The sequence below is a fragment of the Natator depressus genome, chromosome 3, assembly GCF_965152275.1.
Source record: "Natator depressus isolate rNatDep1 chromosome 3, rNatDep2.hap1, whole genome shotgun sequence".
NCBI classification, from domain to species: Eukaryota; Metazoa; Chordata; order Testudines; family Cheloniidae; genus Natator; species Natator depressus.
The window spans coordinates 163,552,274-163,579,492 of NC_134236.1; the positions used below are offsets into that span (position 1 = coordinate 163,552,274).

Genomic DNA, 27,219 nt, shown 5'->3' on the forward strand with positions numbered 1-27,219 from the left:
CATGCCTAGACCCGTGATCTGGGTGCTCTTACAAGTGGTGTGTAAGTGGCATCCCTACTCTCTCTTCGTCCATTGTGTAGCCATGTAGGCAGAGGGTAGGTCTATGCTTCAATTACAAAGCTGCAGCTGGACTGTGCCAACTGACTTGGGGTAAGGGCGGGGTTAAATGCAACGTAGATGTTCAGGCTCAGCCTGGAGCCTAGGGTCTGGGACCCTGGGAGGTGGGAGGGACACCACAATCAAACAGCCCCTTACCCTGATGCCCACAAGCCCGAGCCAGTTGGCGTGGGCCAGCAACAGGTGTCTACGTGCAGTGTAGACATCCCCTGAGTCATAATCTAGCCCTCCGAGTTGCTTTATGTGAAAACTGAAGATTAAAAAATAAATACATTCAAATAAATTCTGAAAAAGGACAGGTATTTCCCTTGGTGTGAATGTGATTCCCTCTGTTGCTGGACAAACAAAAAAACCAAATTCCAAAACATAAATATAAGCAAAAACTACTCCACATGATCTTGCACACAGAAGAATCCAAACCTCTCAATAATCCAACATGCAAGCAAATCCCGATAAACAGAACTGGGAGCTAGGATTCCACCATCCATGAGCATTAAAGCCAAAGCACTTGATTCTTTCGTGCTGAGCTCCGTGATGAGATAACTGACATCATATTCTTTGTGTCTTCACAGTTGTTGTAACCTCATTATTCTTTGAATTATCTTGGCTGTTAGTCATTTTTTAGGTTTAGTTGGTGCCATCTCGTCTATAAAGCTCTGCCGTCAAAATTACAAAGCAGAGAAAGGTCACACCACAAAAAATAAGTCAGTCTCCATCTTCTAGCACTAGTAGAACTCCTTTTGTTTCCTGAATTATTCATTATTTCTTCTTGTTTTCAGTTCTTGGTAATTGTCTGATATCATCCTGCTCATGCAACTCAGCAATAATATTCTATGAATGATAGAAAAGTTTATTTTCTTCTCCTTTCATGCCAATTGCTTTTACCCGTTCCATTGGAATTCTATAATTGGGGTGAGATAACATGCCAGCACAGTACAAAACAGCTAATCTCTGCAAGCATAATACCCAAGAAGCCTAGTATCATTGCTAGAAGTCAATATTCAGCACAAAACTGTGTCAGAGGATTTAACTAAGTGATCTCCCTCTTCCTCTCATCCCTTAGAAAAGAAATGCCTGGTTCATACAAAAATAATATTAATAAAACAATTTGTGCTGCATTGTTTAAAAAGGTCTGCTTGTTCTTCTGAAATAATTTTGCTTTCTCCTGCCTGGACTCTCACTGTTCCGTTTGACGTACTCTAGAAGTTAGCCAAAAATATAGGATTGTATTTGTCAAAATGCAGATGCTAAAATTACACAACTGCTCAGTCTCTAACAGGCCCTAAAGCTACTGTGAAAGTTAGGAAGTCGGAATAACCTTCTCTTGACAAAAGGTTTCCAATGACAGGAATCATTTCCATATTTATGCTGCTCGGCATTAAATGTCATCATTCGCTGGCAATAATTGTACAGTGGTATGAGAGTAATCAGAGCTTCCCACTCTACTTAGAATAAAAAATAGTGACACCGATGTCATAAATATCAACAACTACTGACCACTGCATGACCATCTAGAGCTACATCGTACCTTCGCTCGGTGTCCTTTGGAATGGGCTGTGCGTAGCTGCACTGCGACTGGACGAGTCCCCGGAAAGAGCTGTGTCTTGGAAAGGCAATTTCAGCCCTGCTACCCCTTTGTTTCCAAATTTTGATCCTTTGTTAGATAGAAATAATAATACCCATCTCTCAGGGGTGGTAATTCATTAATATTTGTGACGTATTTTCAGACCATCAGGTGGAAGGAACTATAAAAGTGTAAAGTAAGTCACTGACTGAGGGTGAGATTCAGGAAAGCACATATGCATGTGCTTGGATTTAAGCATATGCTTAAAGCTAATTGATTTTAATGGGGCTCATGCTTAAGCACTCTTTCTGAATAGAGATGTGTGAGAGAGTGCTGAGAGCCAGTAGCTGACCCAGCACTCTGATCACTTAAGCATTAATTTGTTCTCCCAGAAAAGGCCTGATGGAGAAGTGGAGTATTTAATTACCTAATCGGACTAGGGGAGGGGAGCTGATGAGCTAAGGCCAGGTCTACACAGACTTATATTGGTATAACTACATCATTCAGGGGTGTGAAAAATCCACACCCAGAGCAATGGAGTTATTCCGACCTAACCCCCAGTGTAGACAGCACTATGCCGATGGGAGAACGCACAGACCTGCCCGAATTATTCCATTTGCTGAGAGTGTAACTAAAAAGCACTGGAAGGACGTGCAAGGGGGAAGGCTAGCAGGCTAGAGGAAATAAGAGCTCAGGATGGTGAGATCTCTCCCTGGAGAAAAGGCTGAGAACTAGGGATGAGTTTGCAATGCTGCATGGGATTGTGATGGTGGTCTGGGGGAGGTAACATAAATAAAACTCACAAAGGTGCTAACTAACAAAAAGCATCCAAGACTGTTTATGTGGGATCTCAGGACAGGAGAGGAGCCTGCCCTGTTACAGGACGGTTTCCTGAATTGAGGCCTTAACTGCTCATCTTGCAGAATAGAATTTAATTGACATAGTGTAGTCTAAACCATTTTACATACCTTGTAAAGCTCTTTTTGAACAGATTACTTGAATTCCCTTTTGTATCTACTACTCTGGATTATATTTAATCTCTTTTCATAGGCTCTGTGGTCAAGTTTAGCCCCGGAGTAAATGGGTGCAACTCTGCTGACTTCAAGGCAATTCTGAAATTGACCATTTTTTCCAGCACGTAAGTTATCATATTTCCTGTTATTTTATGACACTGATATTTCACTGACACATTTTCTCCTGTGCCCATAACATTTTCCATCTGGGGTACTTTTCTAATCCTTTTGTGAGCCCCTGGATTTAAACGTCAATCTGCAGTGCTCGTTCTTGGAGACATAAGATCTTAAGTTTACATCTTGGTAAAGAAACCTATGGTATATGACTTGCTAGAAAACCACATACATCACTGTAGGATGGGGAGGGTTCTACTGCTAAAGTTACCTTCTTATGAAATCATAATCAAATCACTGAACTCCTTACAGCAGAAATCCTTGAAAATTAAGATAGTGATTTTTCCATGTAAAAGATGAAAGAGCAGCTATGACTGGGGCTCTCTTTTGGGGTTAAGAACAGGAATCAGATATGCCCTGTGAAGGGGAAGGAGGAAAACCAGTGTAGACATATTTTTTAACAGCTGAAAAAGTACAAAGCTTATGTTTTTTGTCTCTTCTCCCAAAGGAACCGTGAAGTCTATCCAGCCAGAGTCCATGAAAGAACAACAAAGGCCGAGGCATCATGTGGATAAAGTTACAGACTGATTATAATTCATGTGATGATATTTTATTACTGATGGAACAAAATGGGAATAATTTCTTTGTGTGGACATTATTTCCTGTGGCTTTATGATACTGGGGTTATTTTCCCCTGAAACAACATGGTAGTTTAATTTGCTTCAATAGGAATCTCTATTTGAAATGTCCTTTAAAATAAGTTATTTATCCTTCTGGGTTAATTTTCTTCTTTTTCTTCTCAGTTAGAATATTCCAGTTATTTTGCCATTAAGCTGCAGGACTTTTATGTCATCCCAGGAAAGTTTATTTGGAAAAATATCTTAGGGGTGGTAGATTTATTGGCCAGATATGTTTTAGGGAATTCAGCTAAAGATGAGCCAAGCCAGTTCTTTCTCAAGGATTCAGGTCCTTCTGATTGAGTGAGGCAGTGGAGAGTGAAGGCAGAGAGGCCCAAGGTTAGGGAGGATATTTTGTGCTTGAAAGTACAACTTACTGCCACTGTGTAATGCCCTGTTATCCCAGAGAGCTGCAGTGTTGGGAACACCTACTGCCACTGTAGTCATATAAATAACAATATGCTGTACTTACATGGGGCCTTTCACCCTGAAAGGTTCCTCTACACATTCTGGAAACTCTGGGCCTGATTCTCCTCAGATCAGATTCTGACTGAGATTCTGCACACCAGTTTTACAATACTAACTCCATTGCCCTCAGTAAATTAATTCCTAATATACACCAATGAACAAGAGAGGAGAATAGATCCCCAGCCTGCACGTCGCTCTCTACCTCTCTCATAGCCAACACTAAGGGACATCTTAAGGCCCCAGTTCTGTAAAGCACTTACCCATATGCTTTACGGCATTTGACCCCCAGAATGTAACTTCTATCCCTCAACTGCTTTGAAGTAACAATATGATATCCAGTGCAATTATGTTCAACCTGGAACTAAGACTATGTCTATTGGGTAACCAGGTTTCTCTAGTCACTTGCGTAATCACTTAATATGTGCAGACAGATGTTCACACAGAGGAATCACGTCCCCCACTACTGAGATGATACCACCTCTGGGGTAGAAGTCAGCAGCTGTCGTTTACGGTGACTAAACTGACACTTCCTGGTGCCATACCAGAATGGGCAAATCTTTCATTGAAGCCAGTTGAGTTGTGCCCATTTACACCAGCAGATAATTTGTCCCACTGAGTGCCTATTTGTAGCCAAGGTCTCCAAAGGGAATGGAGCCTTACGAGGTGTGTGGCAACCCTATAAACTTGCTTAACTTTACAAATCTCATATTACCACAAAGTCTCAGATATTGCTGACTCAGCAGGAATGGTGGTGTGGCTGGAGAGGGGGCATGGGGAATAACAGGAGAGTCAGAGGTCTAGGAACAGGATGGATATTTTGCAATTTAAAGTGGTACTCAAAGACAGTATGAGGTATCTCGTTTTTCTGAGCAGTCCTTAAAGTAGCTACTTGGGGCAGGGTTTAGCTCTTTTTAATGTTCGTACAGTGCCTAGCACACTGGGTGCTGTCAGAAACAAATAATAATCATTGTTAATTTTCTCTTAAAACTATTAGCAATGGTCACAGAACCAGTTCAGCTGAGAAATGAAAAGGCCTCCTGAAGCTGCAGCAACAAGTCTAAATTCAGGAAATTTTCCCAAATTCTGTCTTTTATTGCAGGACAGTAGAAATATATATTTTTTCCTCTGAGACTTTAAATTGTCTCCTGAAGACTATTGCTAACAGAAGGAAAGCATCTGGTGAATGACTTACAGTAAAGCAGCATAATTTGGCTTGTACCATACGCTAAAAGATTTTCTGAGGTTTTCAATGGAGTGGGAATAGAAATATATTAAAATTGTAATCATGATTTATAAATTAGCAAAAACTGTCATCACACTTTTTTTCTAGCTAATCTAAATGGCAGCCACAGTGGAGTCTCTTTGTCTCATGTTCTCCCTCTCAGTAAAATGAGGCACAGACACTTTGTTGGATATCCAGGGTACTTTTATCTTTGCCGACGGAGACCCCCGAGGAATGAAAACATGTGGCAAGGGGATTTGTATCCCTGACCTATTGGAAGGACCCGACTTCGGAGCGCTCCCTTCAAGCGTGGCATTTTAGCTAGTTCTTTTTTCTGTTTAATAGGACATTAGAGGAGGAAAAAAGCTTTAATGTGGCCCAAATCCTAACCCCAAACAGCAGCAGAATGATTTTTACATCTCTTCCAGCCATGGCCAGAGATTAATTTTTCTAACCATACAATGAAGGATGGGAGTCCAAGAATGGATCTCTGCTATGATTATCTTCAATTGCTTTAAAAAAAGTGAAAGATTAGAAAGGACAAACCTCCGTCTAAACAAATGAATGGATAGGAATGGCAATAAATGTTTGTAGAATCGAGCGCTAAATCATTACTATAGCCACTTCCTCAGACTTGCTGTCCAAAATGCTTGTGATGACATCTGGGGTGAAGAAGATGTTGCGAGGGGGAGGTATCATCAAAAGTCCAGGCCTAATGAGTGGATGCTTTTAAAAATGTAGGCCTAGCCTTTTGCCTAGTGGTGGGCAACCTGCAGCCCGCTGACATTGACCGTCCGCAGGCACGGCCCCCCGCAGCTCCCAGTGGCTGCGGTTTGCTGTTCTCAGCCAATGGGAGCTGCAGGAAACAGTGGCCACTGATTCACGTAGTTTGAGCATCTGTATGAATGTGCTCACACTTTGAGATTCAGTTGAGATAAATTGGCAGCTTGACAGGAATCCAAAGAGTGCATTCAAGTTTGCATAACATACTCATAATGATATATAACACTTATGCAGTGCTTTTCATCTGGCCCATCACCTCCCACAGCTCCCCGTGGCCACAGTTTGCTGTTCTGGGGCAATGGGAGCTGCGGGAGGCCATGCCTGCGGACGGTCAACGTCAGCAAAATGTCTCACGGCCTGCAATCAGATTACCCTGATGGGCCGCATGCCCACGGGCCACAGGTTGCCCACCACTGCTTTTGCCCCGCCCCAGTGACTGTGCTACCTTGGTATCTGCTTAGATAGCAAGCTGTTTGAGGCAGGGACTGTCCTTTTGTTCTGTGTTTGTACAGCACCTGGCATAGTAGGGTCCTGGTCCATGACTAGGCTGCAAGGCATGATGGTAATACAAATGATGAATAATAATGTTCTGAGGTGATTCTGCAGGTACATGGAGTTAGTAAATATTGAGTTTTTAAATGGGGACCACTATAAGTTGTTATATCTTGAACAAACAAGTGTGTTGTCTGAGCCCAAGTTCCCCTTTTACATTACTTAATCCTCTCCTCATTCTGGGAAGGCTCAGATTGAAATCCACAGGATGAAACAGGCAGATCAAAGGGATGGATAGGATGAGCATATATGCACCCATCTGTTGTGCTCATGACTGCAAGCAACTCCAGAAGGCTGGTTGACTTGTGTTTGTTTTCAGCAGTTCACTCAGCTAAGGAGCAAAGCTTCATTTTTGGAAGAAAGATGCCAGATTTCACTCCTACCGTCCCCAAAATCAATGAGATTCAAAACACTGTCATCTTCAGATAAAAGTGAGGACCTATTAGCATTGTCAGTATCTCTTTCAGTCAAGATATGCTCAATGGTTGCAGTCTGGTTGTAGGCATGTTGGTCCCAGGGTATTAGAGACAAGGTGGGTAAGGTAATATTTTTTATTGGACCAACTCCTGGTGGTGGAAGACAAACTTTTGAGCTTGCACAGGAAGTTGGTCCAATAAAAGATATTACCTCTCCCATCTTGTGTCTTTAAGATATGCCCAAGGCATTTTTAAATGTATGCCTAGCTATACCATATTAACAAACATGTCTTGAAATATCATAGAAAGAAAGACACCACATTGTTTCATCTTACCCCTAGTAGGAGCTACAGCTCTTGGAATCAGCTATTTTCTATGCCATGATCTAACTATGACACAACTGAAGATGGTTAAAGTGTCCCACAGATCTGTACTTTGTCCATACCCTCTTCCCACATTGTAACAATTTGTTACAGGAGTGTAAATCTGATACTGCTGGCTTGCAAACAAAGTGTTAGACAATCTGCAAACATAAGCTCATCACTCCAGGCAAGGTGAAAAGGGTCTCTGATGTGGTATCCTCATTGCTGGCCCCCAGATATGAGTCAAAACCCCAAAAGGAAACCAGTTTTTACTGTGGTGTCTGTTTTCATTTTGTTATTCTTTGTTCCATCTCTGACTCTTTCACACTTTGATATCTAGCCACTCTTTCTTTTCTTTTCTTTTTTTCTTTTTTTTTGGTTATGATTCAGTCTTCAAGCATTTATTGTTAAACAGCTGTGTCTCACAACAATGCTGTCCCTGTGCTAAATTTCTTAGGGGAGTAATTTCATTCCCTTATTCCCTGTACGCCATCTCCACCTTCTTTAGCCCTGGTAGTTTTGCTGTAAAAGATTAAAACAAACCAACCAAACAAACAAAACAGCCCACCACACCAACCCACAAACAAAATAAACCCATTTTTATGGCTGCTGTGAACAGACAAATGAGGACAGATTAGAGCACATGCAGGCCCTCCTATCCAGTGCTCCTGTGCAGAAGGCAGCTATATCTTGGCTGTTTGCCCTTTCAGGGAGTAGGGGAAAAGAAGGGTGATCTCTTCTGAACACCTCAAAAGCATGTGTCTGGACAGGCTGGGAGAAGCTACCCCTGGAGTACAGCACTGGTGGAGGTGTGGTAATGGTTCTAGCCACTCTAGTGGTAGGTAGGTTTCAGAGTAACAGCCGTGTTAGTCTGTATTCGCAAAAAGAAAAGGAGTACTTGTGGCACCTTAGAGACTAACCAATTTATTTGAGCATAAGCTTTCGTGAGCTACAGTTCACTTCATCGGATGCATACTGTGGAAAGTGTAGAAGATCTTTTTATACACACAAAGCATGAAAAAATGGGTGTTTACCACTACAAAAGGTTTTCTCTCCCCCCACCCCACTCTCCTGCTGGTAACAGCTTATCTAAAGTGATCATTCTCCTTACAATGTGACAACCCCTCAGACAGAGACAAACACCTACAAGATCTCTATCAAGCATTCTTACAACTACAATACCCACCTGCGGCAGTGAAGAAACAGATTGATAAAGGCAGAAGAGTTCCCAGAAGTCACCTACTACAGGACAGGCCTAACAAAGAAAATAACAGAACGCCACTAGCTGTCACCTTCAGCCCCCAAATAAAACCCCTCCAACACATTATCAAGGATCTACAACCTATCCTGAAGGATGACCCAACACTCTCACAAATCTTGGGAGACAGGTCAGTCCTTGCCTACAGACAGCCCCCCAACCTGAAGCGAATACTCACCAGCAACCACATACCACACAACAGAACCACTAACCCAGGAACCTATCCTTGCAACAAAGCCCGTTGCCAGCTGTGTCCACATATCTATTCAGGGGACACCATCACAGGGCCTAATAACATCAGCCACACTATCAGAGGCTCGTTCACCTGCACATCCACCAATGTGATATATGCCATCATGTGCCAGCAATGCCCCTCTGCCATGTACATTGGTCAAACTGGACAGTCTCTACATAAAAGAATAAATGGATACAAATCAGATGTCAAGAATTATAACATTCATAAACCAGTTGGAGAACACTTCGATCTCTCTGGTCACGCGATTACAGACATGAAAGTTGCGATATTACAACAAAAAAACTTCAAAACCAGACTCCAGCGAGAGACTGTTGAATTGGAATTCATTTGCAAATAGGATACAATTAACTTAGGCTTGAATAGAGACTGGGAGTGGCTAAGTCATTATGCAAGGTAACCTATTTCCCCTTTTTTTTCCTACCCCACTCCCCAGACGTTCTTGTTAAACCCTGGATTTGTGCTGGAAATGGCCCACCTTGATTATCATACACATTGTAAGGAGAGTGATCACTTTAGACAAGCTATTACCAGCAGGAGAGTGGGGTGGGGGGAGAGAAAACCTTTTGTAGTGGTAAACACCCATTTTTTCATGCTTTGTGTGTATAAAAAGATCTTCTACACTTTCCACAGTATGCATCAGATGAAGTGAGCTGTAGCTCACGAAAGCTTATGCTCAAATAAATTGGTTAGTCTCTAAGGTGCCACAAGTACTCCTTTTCTTTTAGTGGTAGGTAGTTTACCTATTGCTTGGTAGGCATAATGCTGCAAGCCACCAAGCAGGTGGCGTCCCTACACTTCCCTTCTTAACAGGTCTCAGGCTCCTTGAGTCATAAAGGAGCCCTCAGTATTCTAACTAAACAGAAAACATCATTTGACATCATACTTTTGCACCATGTATTTTAGCCTAGAATGCTATCAATAACCACGACATCCCTGTGTCATTGTAGGAATAGACCAACTACCTCCTATAAGTGAACAAACTCACTAGGAGCTGTGCAAATCTTGTGGATTCTGTTAATGAGGCTTCTTGCAAACCTTTGGCCCAATTTTGCTCTCGACCTTTGCTTTGTATTTCAGATAATGCAAGGTGAAATGCAGCCCAAACCTCTGTAGTATTCATCCAAAACTGTAAATCCATCCATTCTTCCTTAAAGCTCAGTGCAGATGGGGAGAGAGGTTCACAAAAACGCAGTGATTCCCAAGGTGGGTTTGGGGTTTCTAATGAAACCCTCAATCTAGCTAGCTAGCAAGCAAGCAAGCACACACACAAAAACAACTTAATCTCACTTGGGGTTTTGATCTCAAAAATTTCAATAAGCTCTAGAATTGACCTGAGCCTTCAAGCAAAATTTGAACTGAACTTCAGTTGAGATTTGAAAATAAACATTCGTTTTAAATCTAAACTAGTTGGAGTCCTTTTCCTTTGCCTTTGCAATTCCTGGTTCCAGACTCGTCTGGAAACAGAGGCACCAAAATACTACAAGAAAGTTTGTTCTCGCAGTATTTCCAGCACAGATAGAAGGAGACAGACAGTACAGTCTGTATTAACCAAACCCTGGGTGAGCAATAGTCCTCGCTATCTGAAGATTGGTTACATTCACTGGGGATTACACTGGATCCTCTTCACTGCAACCACGGTTTGCCAAGTCTAGAGTGCAGCCACAGCTGGCTGGATGTAGGGAAGCCAGCTGGCAAGATAGCTGCTTCACTGTGCTCCAGGTTCTTCATACTCACAATGGACCATCACCACGATGGCAAGCTGGAACAGAGGAGCACACCAATGTCATTGAAGTTCAGCTCCTGCAATGAATGACACAGGGAGCTCAGGTTATCTGCATTTTAACTTGTCTGAATTTTAGCAAGGTTTCAAATGTCCTGCACCTTTGGATAATCAGAGTTGCATGGTGCCAGAAATACTACAAGAAATACCTTGTAAGGATGAGATCTTCAGGCCAGTTGTTAGAGCCAAAAGACTTGGATAGCAGACCTACAGTGGTCACCATCATAAAGTCACCATTTATCAACAGTTAGAAAACAGTGGTATCTTATATGCAAACACTGATTCCCTATACTTGGAATAGCAAAGAGCTATGGTAACTCTATGGTACCTGTTGACTTTTGAAGGGTGCTGCAACATTAGTAAGTGACATTGCAACAGGCTGGTCTGTCCCCCTTAAGGGCAGTGAGACCCCAGAGTCAGTCAAACCCGGATCATTCCTTCTTGGAAGAATAAGTGGGTCAAGGTGGGATGGGGGGAGGCATCAGGTACCTGAGCCCTGTGACTAGCTGCTGAGGATTATAAAGGAGTGCTCTTAGCTCAGTCAAGGGGGAACCTTGAATCAGGAGAGACCTGCAGGGTGGGACTCGTGGGGCAGAATAAGGATAACAGTGGGCTGAGGCAGTCTGCCAGGACTGGAGCAAAGCCCCAAAAAAGAAGGCTCTGGAGACCCTGCCCCAAGGGAAGAAGGAATTTGAGCCCAGGGACCAGGCTAGGAGAAGACCAGGTCTCACCAGAGAGACTGGAATGAGACCAGCAGAGAAGAAACTGGGGTAGCTGAGAGAGAAATGGAACCCAAAGCTCTGAAACAAGGATTAATTGGAAGCCCTGAGAAAAGAGGGGGTTTGACCCTGGAAAGGCTAGATGAATTGTATTTGTTTTGTGAGAATTTCATAAATTAGACCCCAAGAGAGGAAATGTTATTTCAAAACTCCTGTGATGTATGAACAGATTTGGGAATGAAGAAGAAGTGTCTACAGTTCCATGCCATGGGGTGGTGTGTTCTGGGATGCCACCCTGCAACAGCCATTGAACAAACACAGTTTGAACAAAATTATTCGGATAATAAGAAATTTCTAGTATCTCCACTAGCAAATAAAACAACATTAACTAAAGTGTCAGGGCAGTTCACAGGGTTTTTTTTTGTCTTGCAGTCCACTGGCCTCAAACAAGAACCAATTTTTACAACCCACCACATATCCAAGTGCAGAATATCCTCTAAGTGAATCACCTCAGCTGTGACTTTCACACTTGCGGTCTCCTTGACTGAAAACTTAATGCTTATGCCCTTGGGAAGTGTCTTATTTTATATCAGTACTTCTTATGCTTTCAATTCCCTACTTTGGGCTGTTTTTCACATTTCAGTCTGTCATCTTTCTAGCCCTCTTTAGAGCCTGACATTGTATACCTCCTCCTCCAGTCACTTTTTTTAGTTCTGATCTCATGTAGCATCTGAACATAAACATATATAAACACTTGCTGTGTCTCTAGTCTATATGGTCCTTTTCCTCTTTTTTTTTTTTTTAATTTAGTTCAATTTCAACCAAAATTTGATCTAAAATTTTAGGAAACTTATTTTTCCCGCTCGTTTTCCATCTCATTTCAGACCTGAGTGGTGATCCTTATTAATGAGGTGCCTTTTTATAGCACAAATATTTTTTCAGTGTATCATTCAAAACAAAGTCAAGAATAACTTCCAGCGCTGGCCTGGTTGCAGAGGAACAGGACAGTATGTCTGTCAGTCATGTTAGGGATCCAAGCTCTGGTTCAGAGGGACTTTGCTCACCAGGGGCCCACTCCTATAAGGCAATTGTTCTCAACCAGGGGTATGTATACTCCTGGAGGTATGCATAGTTCTTCCAGGGGGCACATCAGCTCATCTCAATATTTGCCAAGTTTTACAACAGGCTACATAAAAAGCACTGGTGAAGTCAGCACAAACTAAAAGTTCATACAGACAATGACTTGTTTATCCTGCTCTATATATGATACATTTAAATATAAGTATAATATTAAATTCCAATTGATTTATTTTATAATTACACAGTAAAAATGAGAAAGTAAGCAATGTTTCAGTCATAGCGTGCTGTGACATTTTTGTATTTTTATGTCTGATTTTGCAAGCAAGTAGTTTTTACATGAGGTGAAACTTGGGATCCGCAAGACAGATTCCTGAAAGGGGTACAGTAGTCTGGAAAGGTTCTGCTATAAGGGACTAAACAGGAGCTGGGGGTGCTCGGCAGCACATCATAGGTTCAGGATCCAGGTTATTACAGGTCTAGGAGTACTACAAAGGCAGCATACTCAGCCCCTGATGGTATCTTATTGGTCTCAGTTCAGATCACAGTAGAGAAGTGACCACATCACAAAAACCAAAACTTTACAACTATGGCAGCACAGCAGCTAAGCAATGAATAGGCCTTGAAGTGAACAACTCTCTGACCCCTGAGGTGCGGACTCAGGTTTCAGCACATTGGTAGGTCATTGTAAAGTAGTTTGCTGTCTGTGTTTGATAGAAAAAAGAGAGAGGAGAGACAGCTCTAGAGCTCTAAGTTCACACACAAAAGATTTTTCAAAATGATATAAACAGAAATACTTTTCATTTGTTTAAACATCTCATTTTTCTTTTTAACAGCCTCTTAGGGATTTGTGAAAATGTTTAGATGAAATATTGGGCGACAATTACTAGGTGGAGTAACCATCAAGTAGGAACAGGCAGCGGCTATTACAGCATCTCTCTGCAACCCTAACTCATGTTGAATAATACTTACTCTCATGAGAGTCAGTCTCTTTGAAGCCAATGTGAATCCAAAGTACACTGAATATACTGAGGGCCAAGACGACGTGTTGTGTATAAGCATTGTGGAATCAGCACCCAGCACATGCACTCAAATGTACCTTCAATTTAAAGCCCCAAACAAATATAATTGGTTCACTTTAAACATCATTTGTGATGTTTGCAGACTTTGTTTGCCCGTCCTTTCTTAATGCACAGAAATTTTAAACATTTTCATAGCTTTCAGGGGTGCTAATTAAAGCATTTAGCAACTTTACTGTTTGGGCAGTGTAAATCTGATGTAAAAGAAAATTAGAGCATTCACATACACAGATGCATGCTTGTTCATTGTAGCTATAAAATATAGCTGCAGGGACTGGCAAGACCACCAGCCTCTTACTCTTCAATACAAGCTATTCAGCAAAAAAATTAGACAACGAATTCTAGTTTGGAAGGCTTTTTAATGGGGTTCATTTGTTTTCTCCTTCCAACACCACATTCGGCTACCTTTTCCCTGGTTTGTGATACTGGTCATTCAAAGGAGCTGCTGAAATGGATTAAAAGCTGATTTGAAACAAAATCTTTTTCTCAGTCTCCCTGGGTCACAGTCCACACACATTGCCTCCCCCCCCCCCCCATATCAGCACCTGTTGTGTGGTGAGCCAGGGTCTCTCTGTTACAGAATGAATCCATTTAAATATCAGTGACAAGGCTGTGGCCAGAAAGGAGATGGCATGTGGGGGTATTTTATTTTCCAGCGTGGGCTGGTGTTCCAGTCTGGGATTTTAAAGAATACATAGTGGCTTATTATTTTTACTCCAGAGAAAGGAGCTTTTTGATCAGGGGAAGCTGAGTCACCCCTTGTTTAGTTTTATCATTTTGCTGGCAGTGAATGTTGACTCTTGATCTTTTACTGTCCTCTTATTTTGATTTTCTATCGAGGCCCATCCCAATGTATTTCCTTTAATCATGTCTCTTTGATATGCAGGGGAACTGAATACTTCTTCATTTGGCTTTACATGACGACATAGGCAAAAAGCAATACGAATCCCACGAGGTTCCCCTCCATTTGAAGTGGTTCACTTAGAGGATGCGAGTCAGTCCTAGAGCTTTTTCCAGGTTCTGAGTTAATTTTCAAGTTTTTTTTTCCCACAGCCATCATAAGACAAATAGACCATGGGGTCAGGTAATGTAAGCAGCAGACGACAAAACTGTTGCCAAAAAAATGTAACCACCCAATAGGCTCGAAAGGAAAAAATTCATTAAAGTGACACTTGTTAATAGTATTGAATTCAAAACACTTGTTTTGACATCCAGATGTTGGAAAGCGCCATATCCTGATTAACAAAAATATTCTCTGGTCTTTCAGTTCTTCCTTCCTTATTTTGATTACAAGTCAAGTTTTGGAGAAATTCTTTCCCACTACTGTCCACTGATCACATCCCCAAAGTATTTCAAAATTTTAACTTGGTTCCTATAAGGAAAAAATGGAAAGCAGAACCACAAATATTTATGTTAATGTCACTGTTTATTATTGGAAGCTTAGTTCAGTGCTACAGCAGCATACCAGCAGATATGCAATCCAATTCCTCAAGGCATTCAACAACACATACACACACACACAACTGTTATAACATGGAAATAAAGTGACAGTGTGCCAAACATAAAAAAATCTTCAAATACAATTTGTTTAAATGGAGAGTTTTGAAAAAGAATATAAATATTACAGTCTGAAAGAAAAAAAAAAGTCAGACATGCATCCAGTTCAGCCTTGTAGGTCAACCATTCATTGGGAAAACAAGTTAAAAAATGAAACCTGCAAGTTCTTAACAATGAAGCCTCAAAATGCCCCTATACAGTAGAAACATATTCTTCTTATTCCTCTTTTACAACTGGGTAATTATTTGTAACATGGGGGATAATCGCACTGATTTCCCTTGTAAAGCACTTTGAGATCAGCAGATGAAAGACACTACATGAGAACTAGCTATTAAAACAGCATCAGTAATAAGTAAATATAGCCATTATGTGCCTTATCCAAGGTCACACAGGAAATTTGTGGCAGTGTCAAGAATAGAACTCAAATCTCTTGAGTCCAGTTTTGTGCCTTAACCACTTCCCTATTTAATAGATGGTTACAGTATACATATCCTGTATCACCAAAGCTGCTCAGTTTGCCAGCATCTGAATGTTTATTGCCTACTTCTGTGTCTTATTTTGTTCAATGGGAAACAGATCTAATCAACCATATTACAAATACTGGGCAAAATTATGCCCTGACCTAACTTAGCTGTCCAGTGTGAGAGGAGGAAGCAATGACTTTCCCCTGCCCTGCAAACCAATATAAAGGCAGAAAGAATCACGGTCTCTTCACTTGAAGGAGCACAGGGGCAGCTCTTCAGAGGGGAGACAGCAGGAGCTGAGAGTAGGCAGGGCTCTGGCTCTACCCCATCCTGGGCTCCATTCAGCAGAGGAGGACACTATTTAAAAGGAAGTAGTAAATTCCTCCCCAATCTTTCCCCCAGCAGGCACTGTGCCTCTGAAGGGTGCCTCAGTGGCAGAATGCCTGCTGGTCCCCTTCCTGGGATGGGATGCATCTGCTGTGCCCCCAACACAGAGCAGTGTATAAAATGCCTAGCTTAGTCCATCTGGAAAAGGGAACCGTTTTCCTGCGTGGGAAGGAAGACAGAGCCCTTCTACTAGGATGGAGTTTCAAAACATAACAAAAATAAAATATAACATTGTTCCAGAACTTCTAGATTCTCATTCTAAAGACTGGTTATAAAAATTCTTCCTGATCGGAACCTCTGCTCTGGTTACAGCTCACATCCCTTTTAAGACGTCTTGCTCTGCCATGAACTATTTGTATAAGAAAGCTTATGTTTGAACTGAATTGGCACAAATACTCACCCATTGGATATTCCTTTTCTGCAGTAATCTGATCTCTTTCAGTGCTTCACAAATCACACTATCCACTGAGGACAGAAGCCTGTGTTTTCTTATTCTCCAAAGAGAATAAAAAATCGTCAATAACCCTGACAGCTTCCTGTAGTGCGGCTCTCACAGCTTATTCCAGATGAGCTGAGCAGTAAATTTGCCATAAAAATGTTATGATGTATGTATCTCCCACAGTATTCAGAGATTAGTTAGTGAGTTATATACCTTCATCACTACCAGTCTGCAATTAGCTCACAGTCAGCTGGCCTACACCACTTTGAGACGTGATAATGGTAAAGGTAAACTGAAGAAATCAGACCAATAGTAGCAAAGCCCATGAAAATTTCTGCGTGAATGGCTATTTTGTAGTATCTTTCCAAAATAATCTTTAGGATCACATGACCTTGCACCTTTCTCTACCTAACTGAGCATGTCATGACTTATACTGGCACCCGTTTACACGGTTTCAGCCAGTTCCACATTGAAACTGAATTTAGCTGGTGGAAAGGTGGGGGGGAAGGGGTCATTGAGTGGTTATAACAGGAGGCTGGAAGCCTCAGTTCTATTCCTAGCTATGCTACTATGTGACCTTAAGTACTCAATTAACCCCTCTACACCACCCCTGCTTCCTCATCCTGGAAAATGGACACTAATCCTCTGTCCACACCACCCCAATTACAATAATGGAATAATTATTGAAATGTACCATTATTATTGACCAGGGGGCTGCTGCTCCCTAGCTGTTGTAAATAGTCCTAAATCTATTGATTTGGGCAGTTGACACCAGCTGAAGTTCTTCTCACTGAGTAGCTGCTGCTGGGGGGTTTTTTGTGGGTTTTTTTTTTTTTTTAGTCTATTATGTCATTGCTAGTTCTTAGACCTAGGGAAAAGAGAATTCTCAAGAGTTCTGGAATTTCTCAAAAAATGGATGTTTCTCAACCCTCCCTCTCCTTCCCCTTCTGAAAAGGTTTTAGAAATGTGGAATGTTGTGGGAAATTACTCAAAATGTAATAAAAATGTACATGAAAAAAACCCTTCTCTAACTTACAATTTCCTTGGCTAGAGTGATGTCCCAGGGTTGGATCCAGCTCAGCAATGCTCTTTGGCCTTTCTCTAGCTTTCTCTTTCCAGGACCACGTCTCTCATTCATTCTTTGCTTCCAGGATCCTATCTTTCACCCACACACAGCACATAAATATACAGACACATTCAGTACACACACACCCTTTCGGTGGAGCAGGATGAACCCAAAGCCTCTCTTTTCCTTCTCTGTTTCAAAAGGCCCAGGCTGCCCTTAATCACAGCACCTTCATTCTCCCATCTTTGTTCTTCAGACAAGTATTGATAGATCAACACACAGTTTATTTGCTGGATCTGGCGCTCTTTTCCCTGGCATCCCTATCCTATGAATAGCAAGAAGGACACTGCCTGAAAGGAACTGTTGTTACAGTTGTGTGGTATTTTACAAAGCTGCTTTGGAGTGAGTTCCCCCCTACCTCCCACACTATTAGAGCTGATCACCATTTTTTAAACTGAAACATTTTCTTTGAAAAAATGGCCATTTTTGTCCAAAACTTGCCCTTTTTTTTTTTTTGCAAAAAAAACAAAACAACCCTTGCCTTTTTCAAAGTATGTCATTTTTCATAAATTTGTTGGCAACTTTATTTATCAAAATGTTCATTGAAAACATCATCATCACCACTGCTTCTCTTTTTTGTTTGTTTGCTTGATTACCAAAATCATTTTTCAGCAAACATTTACTGGAAATCCACTTTTTCCACAAGTGAAAAATGTCGGTAATCACTTTGAAAGTGGTCTTGATCATGTTTTCGATAAACATTTCTACTAAATAATATTGTGAATATATTCCAAGAAAAATAAAATATGCATCTGTTTCAAATCCCTTTGTAAGGAAAACAACTGCCACATTTCAAACTCTAGCCACTATCTAATCAAGGAGTCTCAAATGTACAGCGCTAGATTTAGCTACATCAGAGAGCAACTCTCTCTCCACTTTTCCCATCTCTCCCTCCCATTATCCCCTTTTGACACTGAATTATTATTTTCTCTTGCCTTCTCCACAGACAAAAGGAATCATTAGGAATTAACAGGCAAAGTGCAATGATTAATAAGAGCAGGATCGGGGTAGAACACTCGCGTGTACTAGAAATAAAGTCAGTAGCATAACTCACACTGAGTTCAATGTACAGGCCTTTCAAGAGTATGTACACAAGCATCAGCTCAGCAGAGCATTTAAGCATTTACTCAGCTTTAAGGATGTAAGTAGTTTCACTGAAGCTGATTAGACTACTTGCATGCTTAAAGTGCTTTGGTGGGCTAAGCCATAAATCAGGATACCTTAGGTAGTTACATACATTAAAAGAAAACACTGTGTACACCGAAAATAACTTTCCAAGCTTTCAAAATACTTGTTTCAGTTGCTCCCGAGCCAAATGGTGCACCCCTCACTGGGTGAAAGTCACCCTGCCTATAAGAATTATGCACCACTGAAGATCCTGCTGAACCCTAGTTTTGACAGTTTATGTGGGACTTAAGTAATGCACTGGTCCCATGCTGGCCTTTTGCACAGGAATGAATTTCACCCAGGGAGAGCTTCCGCTTTGCCAATACAGTGTTTCAAAGCGCAAATTCCACTCTGATGTTGTCTGAGTCCCAGGAAACAGAGCTCACTATCTGAGAAAGGCAAAAGGCACTCGAATGATAAGATATGGTACGTTCTATTGTTTATATTGATTAGCATTTTGGAAGATTGAAACACTGTGTCAATGAGCACAATCATTGCTAGAACCCCTCACAATGACTTTGAAAATCTCCAGCCTTCGTGAGAACAGAAAGGCGGCCCTAACAGCTCAGAACTAGAATAGTTTTTTCCAGGTTGACAGCCAGCGCTGACCTATCCTGTTTTCCAGGACAGTTGTTCTTTAGATGAACGGCAGTGCCCCAGTGACAGTGGGGAGGATACAAGCAGCAGCACGGAGAGCGGGCTGTAGTATGTCTATTCTCATCATCCATATCATGGCTCGGATGTATTTATAAAGGTATAACACTACAGTTTAAGAGCAAGACCAAAACACAACCAATCACACTGCTAGGCTGGAGCAAGCTGTCGCCAGACAAGCGGGAGCCAGTGAGAGCTTAGCTGAACATGGTGTGGGGAGAAAGCCCAGTTCTCAATACAGGGGATCTGGCTAGAGTTCAGACAATTGGGTATAGCGTGCAGGCTTTGAGGGTCAAGGGTCACTTCCTCTGCTGCCTCCAGTATTCTTTGCAATGTTTTTAAATGGATGAATCCATCATAAAGGGACATGTGAATGGGGAAAAGCCATCCATCAGCACATAGTGTACAGTCAACAGCTTCTACAAGGGTTTATTTTTCACATGAAATGTGACAAAGAGACCAGGAAGAGACTGTATTCAGAGCTCATCAATATTGGGGGGGGTTGTTTTGTTTTTTCCCCCTCCTACTCTAAATCTATGTGGAAATGCCCCACTGAATTAAATGTTCAGTGGGACAGGGGTAGACTCCTAGATGGAGACTCACAGGAGGTATATTTTTCACTCTGGGACTGGATTGTCAATATAAGGGCCTGCCCCTAGGAGGCACTGAGTGCCCTCCATTCACACTAGACAAAAGTGTTCTCTCATTTACACTGGAGTAAACCCAGGGTAACTACATTAGCCAAGACGATTGGCTATGGCTTAGGAACATTTGGCATAGCCGAGCCATGAAGGCGCCCTTTGCACTCCCCAATCCCAGGGCTTCTCTACATTAGCCTAATTCCTGGGCACAGGTTACAACAGCTGGGGATCAGTGCAGTGTAGGGGAAGCCCTTACTGTGGCAGCTTCATATCCAACGCTCTTCCTGTACAAGGAAGATCCAGTCAGGGCCAGATTCACCTGGTTTAGGGCCACTGTGGCCTGGTGCCAAGGTGCAAAGCAACTGGAGTGTAGTTCAGGAGCATATGCATTGACTTCAGGGGAGTTAGTCCAGATTTACATGTGTAATTGAGACCAGAAGTTAGCCCATGGACTTCAGAAGGCATGGTAGGCGCTTGGACCCTGGCGGTAAACAGCACCTTATAAGGTCAGAACCCAAAAGCCCTGTGTCTACCTGTAACAGAATGAGGCTGGGATTTTGAAATAAGCTTAAGGCATCCAAGTCCTATCACTTTCCAGCGGTTGCTGGAAGCCCTAAGGCACCTTTGAAATCCCAGCCTAGAGGAACATATGCAGACATTGTGGTGCAGTTCAACAGGTTGTCCTCAGAGTATGGAAATGAAACAAGACTGCTGCTTGGTGTCATGCTACCATTGCTATGTTACGTTGCTTCTTATGTGCTGTGGTGCTCACATATTGGGCAAACACCACTTCTCAGAAATCCCTGGTTGGTAGCTCATGGGACTAAAATGCTTTTTTAAAATTCTTGTTGAGGTGAGGGGGCATCTATGAGATTTTTTTTCTCCTTAGCTTCACTACAGCTCAGGCTACATGACCAAGGGTTTGCTGGTTTACTCTGACCCTGCCTTGGGTGTGATGAAGGTTCATCAAAGCCAAGGTATTACCACAGAACATTTCAGGTTTGACAAATCTTTTCTGTCAAAACTCTCTTTTATTGGAAGATTCCCAACCAACTCTAGTCAATAGGATATTTTCCTATGGGTCAAATCCCTGAAGCCCTAGAAAGGGCTGATGAATGTCCTGAATGCAGTCGTTCTAGCATGCATGCGAAGCAACAGGATTTGGGAAGGTCACACAGGGAGTGTGCAGCCCCTCCATGTCACAAAGCACTGTTCTTTAAGGACTTCCTGCATCTCAGAGTGCAGCAGGAAGGTTTGGGAGGCAATGGCTACATGAATCCACTGGACATTTCCCCACTGTGGAAGGGGAAAAGAATACATGCAGCAGCCAAAGGGGTCACTCCAGTTCTAAATGTGCAGCAGTGGCTGTGGGGTTGCTCCATGGCTGGAGGAGGATTCTATTCCCTCCTTCGCCAGAGACCCATGGCCAGTTTATCTGGACTTGCCACTGGAGACGGCCTTAGAGAATAGTTTGGTGGAGCTAAGCTGCTCATTGTTGACTGTGCTACCATGATGCTAATAATAAATAATAAGCACAGAAGCCCCAGTCAGGGATCAGGGCTCGATTGTGCTAGGTGCTGTACATACATATAAAACAAACAAACAATCCCTGTCCCAAAGCCTTGGCAATCTAAGGATGGATTGGAAAGCATATTTACATTGACATGCTTTCATGTTTGTGTAAACAGATGGCTGCCCAGGAAGGTGTGATGCTTGCGCAAAGCTCCAAACCCTTTGCCCATGGAAGAACTGATCACATCCGATAATCTAATCACAGTTGAAATGTATGCAGGATCCTGATAAGTTGAACATGATCTGACATTGTAGTATGGGACAAGACACAAAGATATACTCAGAAATACTCCTGTACCCTGTACACAAGGATGGCAACTCTCAAATGCTTGGCAAATCTAAAAAGATAGGTAAACATATCTGATTATACAGGCATATTTTGGAAAAAGCAACTAACGGAATTGCTAAAATAGTCTGAGTGCCAATATTTAAAGTATACCCAGATTATTTTGCTTTCAACATTAATGACATTGGAGAAGCCAGCAACACCAATTAGCATTCATACCATAGCCTGACCAATCAGTGAACACTTTCTCTGCATGAAAAACAATGTTCTGTATGCAATAAAATTACTTTTAAAGTAAATGTAGGCAAAAATTACATTCATCTATTTGCATGTTCAAGATACTTGCTCCACGTGACACAACCAACTTAACAGTACAAGTTATTAGTACACTGGCACTTGAATTTTACAGAGGTTAGCAGGCAATCCCAAGAATAATTAACCAAAGACCTATTCTTCCACTCAGCTTTAAATTGTGACTATATTCCAAAGCTGAAAGTGTGGAAAAGCATTTAGATACGATTTGCAGAAAGAATTACAAGAAATCTCACTGCACACATAAGGAATATGTTGACAAGGAAGAATAGCTGACCATTAGTCTGAGTAAACTATTACATAACAGCTAAGCTATAATAAAACCCTGATTCCAAATCAAATAAGTCTCCCAGACTGCTTAAAAATGAGTCACCAACACCTTTATAAACATACAAAATACTTGACAAGGAAGTCTCTGATAATTTTTTAGTAATTATGTCTGTGAATTGTTCTCTGTTGACATCACTATTAGAAATAGTTTCCCATAAGTTTGCATTGCCTGTTAACATCTGCTCATTAATCACTAAATCTTTGAATATTTCCTTCATTACAAATTTATTAGAGAGTTTACATGATTCTGAAACTGGCTGTTCAAAGATTTTTAATTAGCACAAACAATGGTACAGGACAATATTTAGTATTTTCATGTTCTTTAGAGTGGGATGGGGTTTTTTGAGTAGATTCTACATGGTTTGAATAGCTTCATATCAGAACATGATTTCATAAAACAAACAAAGATGACAACTTCTGTTTGTCTCAGATATATGTAGGGAACAAAAAGCTATTGGATTTTTACTTTTTTTTTGTTGAAAAACATTTTAAAGCCATGTGTATAATTTATCTGTGTCTTGGATGAGATTTTCAAAGTTTTGCCCTAGTGCATGATTCAGAAGGAAATCCAGAGCCAAACTTGAACGTCGAACAGTGGTTTCTTAATATGGTCTGGCCAAACTGATGAAACTGATAAAGAAGTAAAATGAGCCAGACAATGAGTGCAATAAAGAGAATAATCAGGGCCTGAGAAAATCTCCTCATCATGGGAGATGTGGATTTGAGAAACGTGTGGCCTGTTACAGCACAAAGTCTGGGAAGCAGGAAGGTCCTGCGTTCAAATGAAGACTCAAGTATCACCTCAGGCAAGTCACTTGACCTTTTTGTGCCTCAGTCAGTCCAGCTGTAAGACTGGATTCCATTGAAAACCAGATGTTGCCTCTGAATTGAGCTATGCTGAATAAATAAGTCACAAGAAAAACAGTGTATTTGAAAAATGTTTTAGCCAGGGATTACCATAGGCTGCTACTAGCAACAGACCAATCAGGGTGGTTAGAGGCTGTGGTGGTTGTAGATATTTCAGCCACAGATGAAATATGTAAATTATTTTGCTTCCTATGTAAATATTAGAAGGGAAATAAATAATGAATTGCATGGTAATTTGAAGTAAAAAAAAAAAAGATATATTGAAAAGATGCAAAGTAACACATGATGCAAGGTAGAAATAGAACATGCCTTTAAATTAAGAAATTATTACAGTGACACTAGTGAGTTGCATTGACTAAGAGCTCTTCCAATACATAAGTAAATGAAACACTGTACAGTCTGTCCACAATATGCAGGACTAGAGTGACTCATTAACAATATAAAGAAATTTTTTCAACAAACACCCACTGAAGACTCACACTGCACTGAACTGTCTGTAAAGAGGCAGATGCCAGCCTGTTCAGAAAGATCAAAAGGAATCACTGGAAAGAATCTGTGAGGAGCCATATGCAAAACAATACTAACCGTGCCAAGAGCTAGGACCACACCCTGGTGTGCCTTAATGCAATTAGAGTACATTGAAATCTCTGTAAAAGGCAGCTTGTGTTAAATGCTGATATTCCACTTGGCTTTGCATTTCATTGTCCAACTTCAGAGTTCACCTTAAAAGTTATGGGATGACAGCAGCCATTTTATGACTTTTTCTGCAGCGAAATGCAATAGGAGAATTTTGCTTTCCTGCAGGTAGGACTTTGGGTCTTTACACTGCAGTTTATGTTCTTTCTTTCTGTACAATCTGCTCAATCTCCCTGAGATTCTAAACTCCACTGGTGGTATCATGGCGGAGTCATGGCCGTCCTCATTACCACAATTCAGTTTGGCACTGAAATAGACACTCAAAATGATGCAGCAGCTACAAGTCAGTAACAAACTCTTGTAGAAAGATTTCAATCCATGACTTTATAGGTAAACTATTTAGATGAACAAATTGTACTATGAAGAGCCAGAGAGAATACCAAATATGTAACCATCAGGGTTTTAAAATAATGAGTGAAATCCTGGCCCTATAAAATCAAGGGCAAAACTACCATCGGCTTCAATAGGGCTAGAATTTTACCCCGATGTGTTGTGTTGGCTACATAGTGCTCTGCTATAATGCAGCCTCATTGCTGGGGGGGGGGGCAGGGACAAGGACCTCCCTCCCTTTCCCCAACAAACTCCTTAGATAGACATGCTAGGAACACAGTACCAGGTTGGGGTAGGAGAAAGGATAGGGAAGGGGAAGGGTCACCTGACTGGTGCTCCTTCTGGGGAGCAATTTTGCAGGAAGGGATGGGAGTAGATAGTACTGGCTGGCTGCAAGGTGGAGGGGGCATGCTGTGCCCTTTAAATAGCTATAGAAGTTTATGCCCACCCTCTCCAGAGCAAGAGGCGATCTCCTGGAGAACTGAACCTCAGAAGAGTGGCTGTGAGGCACAGTAGGTGCCTGGCGCAGGGATGCTTATGCACCATCTTTTGCTGAGGGCTATGCCTCAGGGCTCAATCTTGCCCTGTGGATGGAACTCAGATAGAACACTTCCAGAAGGGACAAACTGCAGGGAGAAGAAAAAGCACTTAATGCCTGCTTCCGCTCCCCCTGAATTCAATGGGAGTTTTGTCACAAAGCAAAGGGGAACAGAATTGTACTTTTCAAGCACTGGCATTTACTCAAGACGAGATTCTGCCTCCCGAGCTCATGCTGAATAATACCTTATCCTTAGAGTAGCCCCTCTGAGGGCCCTTTATTCTCAGTCAGCTACTGCTTAATGTGAATCTGGCCTATACAGTTTTCACCTTTCTTCCCCCCACCCCCACTTCACCTCTCCTTACTTTCAGAGTAGTTTTGGCACAGTGAGCAAAATAGCTGTGGCTCCATCCAGGATAGGTTGCTACCCCTTGGCTTAGGACTGACTCTACTCTTTGCACCTCTATTACACAAGCAGGTTTGGTTTGAAAGCCTTCTGTCAAAATGAAGAGGGAGGTTTGCCCCTTTTTATTTCCTGCAAAATGCTAGGAATGTTTGAAAGCTACAGTAACCAACGAAACAGAATAGGAAATGAGAGACATTCATCCCCTTAGAAACAGCTTTATTCCCCTCAGATTTCCAAAGGAGCAGAGACATATTCTGTCTGTTTCGGCACCAAAAGATATTAAAACAACTTCTTCAAACATCAGGATTTTTTTCTGCCTTTTATAAGGGTTGCACACACTGGACATCAGAGCAAGAACACAGAGTTCAGCTTTAAAGACTCCAGCTATCAGCAGGAAACTAACACATGTAAAGTTCTCTCAGAATACACAGATTAATCAGAAAGACTATAAAGCCACATCTCCCTCCAAAACCTATTCTCTCAGAGGTAAAAAAAAACAAAAAACAAAAAAAACACAAAGTCCACAATTCATAATAGCCTGTCTCCTAATAGCCACCTTCAAAGCTGTTGAAAACTACAGAGGAGCTCTAAGATGAGCATAAAGGCCACCTGTGCTCCCTTTTGTCAGGGATATTTACTTTTCAGCTTTGGAAAACAGAACTTTCATTATGACAGTGGTTTAGCAGAGTAATAAAACCAGTCACTAGGAGTCTGGTTCAAAGCCCTCTGAGGTCAATGGGCTTTGGATAAGGCCTAGCTCAGGGATAGTCAATAGGCAGACTGGGGGTCAAAGCCAGACCACCAGATGCTTTTGAACAGATTGCAAAATCTAGGAGCTGTATCTGGGGATTAGCTCTCAACCAGTCTGATGCCCCCTCCTTCAGTTGCTTGCCTGTCTCTCTCCCTTTAGACTTGACTGCTCCCTCTCCAAGGCTAAGTCCTCCAGCCAAGTCATGGTAGTGCCCCCTTCTAGAGAAGCAAAGTCCCACTGAATGAACTGTTTCAGGCAGCCCTCTGATCCACTGCCCAGACTGCACTGTTTCCCCAGTGGAAGATAGGGGAACCCAGACCCACCTTCTACTCCAGGTTCCAGCCCAGGGACCCTATACCTCAGCAATCAGTCTACCCAATCTTAGACCCTGCCACTGTTTCCCTAAATTCTTTCCTACCCTCCTTTCTCTGTCTTCTGGCCAAGCCCTGTAACTGCCTCTGTTCCCTGTAGTTACTTCATTCTTTCTCAGCTTCTTGCTATTCCAAGGTAACATCCCAGAATTTACTTCCCCACCTCCTAACACCTCTTTGTCCCTCCCCTCTAGACCTTTCTTCTGTGACACTTCATGGTTTTATACCAGCTCAGCCTGCCCCTGGCCCAGCTGGGCTTCATCTTCAGTTAGAGCTTATCAGCCCTGATTCTCCTCCAGGTGTAGCCTGTCATGGGGCTAATTGGCTCTTTCTACCTACTCAGGCTTTGCGTAGGGGTGGACACCTTATCACAGGGATGGATAACCTTGTGAGCAGCAGTAACAACTGTAATTACAATTTAGGCCCAAAACCTGTGTAAAATTAAGCCCAAGTTTTTGCAGCATCAGAGTTTTAGATTACAAACTCCTTGGGACAGGAACATGTATGTATAATTATCTGTAAAGCATCATGCACATGGTGCTAGAGAAATATAATAAAGATATTGTGTTAATGCTCTCAGCCAGGGGTTCTCAAACTTCATTGCACCGTGACCCCTTTCTGACAACAAAACTTACTTCACAACCCCAGGAAGGGAGACCGAAGCCTGAGCCTGCCCAAACCCCACTGCCCTGGGTGGGAGAGACCAAAGCCCAAGCCCCACCGCTCTGGGAAGAGGGGCTAAATCAGAAGCTCAAGGGCTTGAGCCCCAGGCAAGGGGCCTGCAACCTGAGCCCTGCCACCCAGGGCTGCAGCCCTCAGGCTTTGGTTTCGGCCCTTAGCAGTGGGGCTCAGGCTTCAGCCCTGGGCT

General features: G+C 42.1%; 1 long non-coding RNA gene across 1 annotated transcript in view; it reads right to left on the minus strand.

Moving 5' to 3' along the window:
* LOC141984177 (uncharacterized) overlaps window positions 1-25,253 on the minus strand; it is a 73,024-nt gene extending 47,771 nt beyond the window's left edge. The window contains exon 1 of the long non-coding RNA XR_012638675.1: window positions 25,189-25,253. This is a non-coding gene — a long non-coding RNA (uncharacterized LOC141984177). The remainder of the gene's footprint in view (window positions 1-25,188) is intronic.
* Between the last annotated feature and the right edge of the window lie 1,966 nt (window positions 25,254-27,219).